This window comes from Peromyscus maniculatus, chromosome 3 (genome assembly GCF_049852395.1).
Source record: "Peromyscus maniculatus bairdii isolate BWxNUB_F1_BW_parent chromosome 3, HU_Pman_BW_mat_3.1, whole genome shotgun sequence".
Lineage (NCBI taxonomy): Eukaryota > Metazoa > Chordata > Mammalia > Rodentia > Cricetidae > Peromyscus > Peromyscus maniculatus.
In genome coordinates, this window is record NC_134854.1 from 12852450 (window position 1) to 12862045 (window position 9596).

General features: G+C 34.6%; 1 non-coding gene across 1 annotated transcript; it reads left to right on the forward strand.

The window, feature by feature from the left end:
• The first annotated feature begins 7276 nt into the window (after positions 1–7276).
• On the forward strand, positions 7277–7383 carry LOC121828480 (U6 spliceosomal RNA). The gene has a single exon (XR_006070939.1). It is a non-coding gene; the product is annotated as a U6 spliceosomal RNA (small nuclear RNA).
• The last annotated feature ends 2213 nt before the right edge of the window (positions 7384–9596 follow it).

Consider the following 9596-nt stretch of genomic DNA (forward strand, 5'->3'; position numbering starts at 1 on the left):
ATTATACCTATACAGTTCATTTAATAATGTAATGCAATTTGCTAATCCTTGAAAGTTATTTTTACTATTAGGATATAAAGAAATGAAAGTTAGTATTTTTACATTACAATCAAACTTGTAGTCATATTGGGAATGTTTTCAAGGTCAAGCAGAGATATATTTTAGATAGACAGGTCATCTTCAAACCCTTTAGAGATCTACAGAATATGGCATTTAAGATATTTTAATAATATAGTTTTTTTTATAACTATGAGACATGTCTGCTCCTGGCAGCACCAATCTACTTAAGAAAAGATATGGGCATTGAGGAACCTCCACATGGAGATAACTTCACTGGGGCAAAAGTTAGGCACTAGGCAAGAAAGTGCACTTGCATTGACTGCTAACAGTATGCTGTCCAAAATGGACAAACAGGACACAAAACAAAGGACTTGCCAAGACAAGTGTAATTGCAGCTTTGGCAATGGCATCCTCTGAGGCCAGGACAATATGGCACCATTGCTTAAATGGCTTTGTAATCCAGAAAAGGTACAATGCCCCTTCCTTCGAAGGCAGCTGAGCAGGCAGTGGACCGATGGCTCCTGGTGTGCCATTGAACAGATTCTGAAACAGTTATTCTTGGAGGAGTAACTAGGCTGACAGAGTCTGGCCTCTTAATGGTAGACTGGCATTTAATAAAGGAGATGAAGCCACCCACAAACCAAGAAGAATTGGATGCTGTATTCCAAAAATTTCCAGAATTTAAAATCCTGAATCATGACATGACACTGGCAGAATTCAAGTTTATCTGGTATGTGGAATATTTGCACTGAATGTGGGGTCGAGCTGTAGGCCTTGTGTACATCCAGCTTCACAAATGAGTCTGTCAGATATGTTAAGCCTGTAGGTCAAAGACGCTCCAGCTTTGCAGAGAAACCTTGGGTGACTGTCCAGAAAGCTGGCTGTTTCTATCATAACTCACATTCCTTGGAATTCACTTGTTTGCACTTCCTGTTTTACTAGGTAATATTTCCTCAGTCTCTGGGGAAGTTGAAGATTAGATAGTTGTAGTTATAGTTTTCCTTGTTAAGAAATTCAGAAAAGAAAACTCACTAAGAGGTGTTAAGTGTGTAAGATTGAAAGACATCATAAGATAGTTTTCTGTTGGTAATATAAGTAGGATAGAAAGTGAATTAGGTACATTTGGACTTACCAAATTAGGATAGATAATGGAATATTTTTGTTGAATTTGTAAAATGCAAATGGACTAGACATTGCTGATGTATTTATTGCTTGTATATATTATATATAGTTATTGTGCTTATTGTATATAGTTTTTATTACATTAGTTATAACTTTTTTATTTTTTGTTAGAATAAAGGGGAGATGTGGTGATATTTTATTTGTGCTCTAATAAATAAAGCTTGCCTGGAGATCAAAGGAAAAGGCCAGTCATTATAAGTAAACACAAAAGTTATGCAATGTTAGTACATGCCTTTAATCCTATCATTTGGGAGGCAGGGATCTATGTGAGTTCAAGGCCACACTGGGAACAGAACTAGGTGTTGTGCCATATACCTTAAATTCTAGCACTAGTTAACAATGGAAGTCTGGAGTTCTGTACAGACAGACAGAAAGTGATAGAGCTGGGCAGGAAGAGGAAGTGATATAGCTAGACAGAGAGAGCAAATCAGATGGCAGAACAGCAAGGCTTATAGGCATGGGTAGACAGGTAGTATCTTGCTTTTGGAAGCTGTGGAGTTGGTGAGGTAAGGTTAGCTGTGGCTTTCCTTACTTCCCTGATCATTTAGGTTTTCACCCATATATCTGGCTCTTTTTTTTTTTTTAAATAAGACCATTTAGAAATTTGTCTACAAAAAACTTTCACTGAAAGACAAGATGAGTAATTTTACCTTCTTTGTTTTGTGGCTGAAATGATATAAATTTAAATTAAGGTCATAGCAGAGCCTGTTTAAGGCAGTGGTTTTGGATGTTAAGACTTATTTGAATTTTCCTTGATTTTCTGTGAAATATCTGGAACAGTCACAGTGAGTTCTAGTGCAAGCTGCTGAAAGAGAGGCTTCTCTAATTAGATTTTGTTCCCTGATCTCCAAGAGTTCTTGCACTGTGGAGGATAACACATTAGAACAAAATATAAAAGGAATTGAAATGAAAAACCAAATATTTCATAAGTATCACCCAGAACTTAATGAATTTAAAGCTAAATAAAACCACTTGTTTGAAAATAGCAGCTAGTGAACTGTAACTGCTTTTTTTTTTTTTTTTTTTTTTTTTTTTTTTTTTTTTTTTTTTTTTTCTGAGACAGGATTCTCTGTGTAGCTTTGTGCCTTTCCTGGAACTCACTCTGTAGCCCAGTGCTGTGGATATCGCTCTATGTAAATAAAACACTGATGGCCAGTGACCAGACAGGAAATATAGGTGGGACAAGGAGAGAGGAGAATTGGGGAAACAGGAAGAAAGAGGGAGAGACACTGCAGCCACCGGCAGGATAAGCAGCATGTAAAGACGCCGGTTAGCCACCAGCCATGTGGTAAGGTATAGATTTATAAAAATGGGTTAATTTAAGATATAAGAACAGTTAGCAAGAAGCCTGCCACGGCCAAACAGTTTATAAGTAATATAAGCATCTGAGTGATTATTTTATACGTTCATTGTGGGACTGAGGGGCTTGGTAGAACCTGGAAAGAAGCCCTCCAGCAACAGCCCAGGCTGGCCTCAAACTCACATAGATCCGTCTAGCTCTGCCTCCCAAGTGCTGGGATTAACAGTGTGTGCCACCACCACCCAACTTGTAACTGCTTTTAAATTGATATAAATATTTATAAATATAATACTTCATCTAAAATATGTGTCAGAAAACATCAAAACAAATACATAAGATATATATTTGTAAATATAATACTTCATCTAAAATATATGTTAGCAAACAGCAAAACAAATACATAAAATTAATAAGCATAGTCCCAAAAAATGAAGCATTATTAGCTTCTTGGAAATGCTCCCAAAAGCAATTTTCTCTTATTATTGACAGTGATTTGGATGGCTTAACTTGTGTCTGTAACAATGCTGTATTAAACATTGCTCAAAAGTCTTCCTCAGATTTTCTCTTTGCTTATGTGAGTAGACAAGTCAGAGTTAAGATGGATTCTTTTCTTCAACAGATGCAGTAAATTCCAAAGTGGATGTCCAAATTTATGTTGGAAGCAGTGCCTGGGAAATCTATTTGGTCCACTTTCTTACTGACACATTTTTTTTAGATGTAAATTTTAGTCCTTCTATTATTTAACCTCATCACTGATGATGCTGACAGTTCTTCATATACCATGAACCCTTTGTATATATCATATAACATATATGAAAGATCTCTTTAAATCACCACTGCTTAAGAAACTGCATTTCTAAAAATTAATAAACTTTACCATCCTCTCACATAAGTCTCTTGAAAACTGGGGCTACAGTTATGTGACAGCATTCTATTATATTTGGATGTCTTACTTTTTCTTCTATATTGAGTGTTGGATTTGCTCTGTAGTACACACTAGTCTGGAGGTTGCAATCCTTCTGCCTCAACCTCCCAGGTGTTGAGATAACAGGTTTACACAATGACACATGACTGTTCTGTTTGTTCCACTCTTCCTCGGGTATATATTACATGAGTTAAATGCCCCTCCTTTATTGTCAGTACTGGGTATTAAGCTTAGAACCTTTGTGTTTTCTAGGCTAGTACTCTACCATTAAGCTATACCCCTCTATAGCAAATATATATATATATATATATATATATATATATATATATATATATATATTTAACAGAGAAACAGTGTCTTAAAAAAGAAAATAAAAAATGAAAATAAAATCTTTTTAAATTTTAAATTTAAAATGCAGTTAGTTTGCTTGAGGAAGGTCTTGCTAAATCACCCAGGCTGACCTTCAACCTCCTCTATAGCCTTGAATCTGCAAGCTTTCTACCTTAGCATCTTGTAAATCTGCCACACCTTTCTTTAAATGAATTTTCATGTTTTGTATTTTTCTCTTGACTTTTAAAAATTTTTGATATTTTCTCATGACTTTTCTTTTGTTGACTCATTCTCTTATAATTTTATCTGTTGGTGAATATGGCTTTCAGTTCTCACTGTAGTTTCTATATTTTTTTTAGGTTCTCAAGCTCTTACTGTTGGTTTGTTTGTTTGTTTTTTTTACATGTTTTCTAATTCTAGCACTGTGTGGAAATGGCAAACTAGATGGGTTTTGTTTGTTTCCTTTGTAGGCAGAAGTTTCTCTCCTGCTTGCCTGTTCCCAAATACCCAGCAGCTATGGTGATATTTTATTTGTACTAAAATGTGATTTGTATGTTAATAAACAAAGTTGCCTGGGGGTCAGAGCTAATAACAAGCCATCACAGAAGATGGGCGGTGGTGGTGCATGCCTTTAATCCCAGCTCTTGGGAGGCAGAGCTAGGCAGATCTCTGTGTGTTCAAGGATACAGCCAGCATGGAGACACACGCCTTTAATCTCAATAGCAACAATAGAAAACCAGGAAGTCTGTACAGACAGGCGGTGACTAGGAGGTCATGTGGTTGGGTTTACAACCAATGAGAAGGCAGAACAGAAACACTATAAAAAGACAGACACACAGGAAGTGGGTCTCTTTCGGAGAGGTAGTGCAACAGCGGCAGTGAAGGGTAAGGTTTTTAGATCTTAGCTATTGCTCTGACTTTTGGCTTTCATCTCTGTATTGGCTCTGTGTTTCTTATTTAATAAGACGGTTGGTTACATCTATAAGCAGCCACTTCTTAAATAATTGACTCAGAGACTTAATATTATTTATAAATCCTCAGGCAGTAGCTCAGGCTTATTACTAACTAGCTCTTTCACTTAAATTAACCCATATTTCTTAACTATAGGTAGCCCCGTGGTTTGGTATCTTTTTCTCAGTGCAGCATTCTCATCTTGTTTCTGCTGTATCTGACTGGTGATTCCTGACTCTGCCCTTCCTTTTCCCAGGATTCTCCTAGTCTGGTCACCCCACCTACACTTCCTTACTGGCTAGTGGCCAATCAGCCTTTTACTAAACCAATTCAAGTGACAAATCTTTACAATGTACAAGAGCATTATCCCACAGCATGACTTTGTCTTTTTTTCTCCCAGTGTATCTCAGCATTATTACCTGTGTAAAATCCTTGGGTGACATTTTTGCACTTGTAAAAGAATATCAGTATTATTATCTTGATCCAGAGGGACATATATTATCCAGCTCTCCCTCCATTCTTTACCTGCATTCATCATTATTCCTCCAGGTGTTACTCTTTATTTTATATTTGCTATGATTTTCCTTATGTCAGAGAATTATTTCTCTTTTTATAGCTTTTTGCATCATTCATAAGTTAGCTTATTAGTAACTTCTATCTGACCACTCAAAATATATCCTTTTTCTTTCCTAGTTCACTCTTTACCTATGATGCCTGCAGATGCATGCTAAGGTACTAACATTTTACCTAGCATAAGATACATATCTAATGTTTGTGAGTGAAATTATTAAGTGAATGAAAATTGCATTCCTTCTACTTTTAGTCTCACAAATAGAAAAAATAAATGCCTATATAAATTTATCAAGGAGTATTTTGAGAATATATCTTTTTACAATACATTGAACAAGTGGAGTTGAATTATAAGTTCTCATGAATGTACAACTCAGATTATAAATATATCACAGAGCTATGCATATAATTTGTGTTATTTATATTATGATACATTGATATGATAACACTTATCACTAATGTTATTAAATACCTACCAACATGATATTATTAAAAGAATACATATAGAAATTACACCAACTTATTAATTCAATAACTTTGCATGCTATAGTTACAGAAACAAAAAAATAGTTTGGCTATGACTAATATATAGTCAGAGAGGATGTATTTAGTTTGCATAAATTATTTAAAGTTATAATTATGAAATGGTATTAAAAGAAAATTGGATAAATAATTAGTAATTGGCATTAGCAATGTGAGCAGAGGCTAATAAGTAGTCCTGACTCCAGCTGTTCCAACAGTTTCTAGGAAGTCACAGATAAAGGTAAACTAAAATGATGCCAATAGAGGAGGCTTGAGAAGCTACTTGGTGGTAAGCTCTAGTTGGAGCATCTATTATAAAACGTATTAAAATCTGGAGTTAAATAAAAATGGAGAATTCCATTTTTATGATGTATCTATGACATTCACATTCACAAGAGCAGAGAATTCATTTCTGGTTTTCAGGAGTTTAAGGGGTAACCATTAAAGAACTAGTTTTCAATGGCTATGAGTCTTCTGTTATGCTAGATCAAGGAGTTCTGACGCCATGTTCTACACCATACCATCCTCCTATACCTCTCTATATTTTCTGGCTGAAAAATCTGAAGTGCTTCGTTCCACCAATTCATGGTATACCAGTGCATATGGAATCATGAACTTGCCTAAACTGTGCCTCAGAACAATAAGAAACTTAGCAGGATCCCCTTTACAGACATGTAGGTGTATGTATTGTATCCAGGTGAAGGAAAGTGAAGTATCATCTCAAGGGTATGAGGTGATTGTTCTTGTTCAACTAATGCAGAATAAGTCTTTGCTTAAGGAAAAACACAAATGAGCCTAAGAGATGATCGAGGAGCATGACTTATGGTTGTAATTAAACAAGCAGAGAATTGTTTCCTTATCCAATCACCAAGATTGAACAGATTATTTTCTTCAAACACTGGCCAATCAGAGCAGCCTACTTTGTAATTTCCAGGTCATTGGGAGACCATGTCTTCAATACTGGGGTGGTTAGTGCCTAAGAAGCAGCACTAGTAATTGTCCTCTTGTTTTCACATGCATTTACATACATTTGGAGACACACCCATTTATAAACATATTGCCACAAACACATGAGCATACACACACACAGAGGCACACACACAGAAATAAAACCTTAAAGATGCAATTAAATCTGTAGCACTTTCCTATTCCATTACTCCACCCAATTTTTTAATTTCCATTAAAACCCTGAAATGGAATATTTATGATTTATCTCTATGGTTACTGAATCAGTTTTCACCATTCACTGAAGTAGAAAACTGACTGATGTGATTTAAATTTTGCAGAATACATCATGATTTACATACCATATATAAAAAAAATTGAACAGAAAATTCAAGTTACATATTTATGGGAATTTAATGGCAGTTAAGATGTAAAAACTAGGTTTATATTTAGTAGCATGAGTGAACATAAGTGCTACAAACTCAGTAAGTGTGCTTGCTTTGGCAGCATAAGTACTAAAATTGGAACAACACAGAGACGATTAGCATGGCCCCTGTGAAAGGATGATACACAAATTCATGAAGCATTCCATATTGTTAAATACAAAATAACCAACCTAAGGCTTATATACATGAATCAAATTGAATAGCTCATACAGCTGTGTGGAACAGTGTTATATAAATACACAGTTTATCATAATCATGAAAGGATATTTAGCTTGTTTCTAGCTTTTACCCATTTCAAGTGTGGATACAGTGAATGTTTTTATACTTGTTTCTTTACACTCAGAAAAATGATTCCTCACAAAGAGCGCCTTCAGCATTATGCACTCATATACTCTCACCCAAGATGGATACACATCCCAATATTTTATGAAAATAAATGATAAAGAAACTTATTTAGAGTACTATTTTGTCTAGAATGCATATGATTTTCCACCTAGCAAAGATAACAGAAAATTTGCACACTAATGGTTGGATATACTTATTTATTTCATATGAATTTTCATGGGTAAAAGTTTGATGTTATAAGATCTAAAGAATTTTCAGTGGTTTTGGGAGCTGGTCAATATTTTTATTTTATTATAGTTGATGCTGACTATGTGGTTTCACATTAAATACATAGTACAAAATTAAAAGAGCATGTTTACCCCCCTCTCAAAAGTTGTTAGAATTTCTATCTTACTCTCAGGCCAAAATTAATTTAGTGATTTTTTTAAAAAATGAAAGTTAAGTCAAATAACAATTTTTAAAAATCAACCATTCTAACATTTTATGCTTTGAAGACATGTAAAAATAATTTTATATTTCTATGTTAAAGAATAGTAATAAAAATATCAAAGTCATTGTTTTCCATGCCTGGAAAGATGGCTAAGTGGTTATTGCTTATTTGGAAAACCCAGATTTGATTCCTAGTACTCACATGGTGGTTCACAGAACATCTAAAACTATAGTTTCATGCGTACCAATATTAGCACCAGAGAGATACATACATACATACATGCAGGCAAAACACAGAAAATCAAAATAAATAAACATACTTTTAAAACTCATTGTTTTTCCTTAACAAATCATTGTGCTTCTATGAGAGCAGGAAACATTGAACTCCAAAGCCACACATTTCGAAACAAGATCACAATGAAGTAACCAGATGCAACACAGGAAACATTGGGGACTCATTGCATGTTTGATTTGAAGCACAGAGTTTCATTACTGTGCTCTCAAAAACTTCTTAGAGTTATCAGTTCTTTCATGATGCCCACATTTAGTTACACGGACCATATATGAACACTCACAGATTAAAGTCTGGGTTGTAAGGTATACACTGAACAGAAGAAATACTTGATAATTTTGTAGGAAATGCTTAAACCTCCACATGTATTTTCCAAGATTTTCATCATTTCACATCTTCTACATATGAGAAATCTTGTTATTCATTCCTACAATCCTTCATATTTTAAGTGTTTTAGGAATATTAAAGCAATTTCTTTCACTGTTATTTCACTGTTAATTTCACAGACTTAATTAGTATTAATATTTATTCTTCTGTAATTCCTATATGTAAATAAACTAATACTCCATATATATATTCTTATAAACAAAAATGTATATCTGTGTGAGTGTGTGTGTGTGTGTGTGTGTGTTTGTGTATGTGTGTGTGTAGGTTTTACATGATGGAAGTCAATGTTGTTACATGACAATTTCACTCAAATTTTATCCATCATATTTTTGTTAATATCTTTCTGCTGTCTAGGCTTTAACTTTTCATTTCTATTGGGCCTACTTTATTTACATTTGTTGGTAATGTTTTTCTTTTTTGTTTGATAATTTGTCTCTGTACCACAAAGTGAAATAATTTTCTATTTTCCCCTAAGGTTTTGCTTTGTATATTTATATTTAATTAGGAAGACCATATGTGTAGTTGAATGACAGTTGAATATATAATATCACATTATATATTATACTATGGTGCTGGAGAAGGAGATGAGAGTTCTACATCTTGATCTACAGACAACACAAAGTTAATGGTGTACCACACTGAGCATAGCTTGAGCAAAGGAGACCTCAAAGCCCACCCCCACAGTGGACATACTTCTTCCCACAGGGCCACACCTACTCCAATCCCCTATAAAATCAAAATCATAAAGCAGACCACATACTTCTAACATATAATGGCACAGGATATACATTACCATTCCTAAACATAGGGAAGGGACCATAGTGAGAAAACACTGGACCAAAACAAGACCAAAAATGAGCTGGGCACACTCCAACCTCTGAATCCTCATGTCTGATGTCAAAAATGATCTTC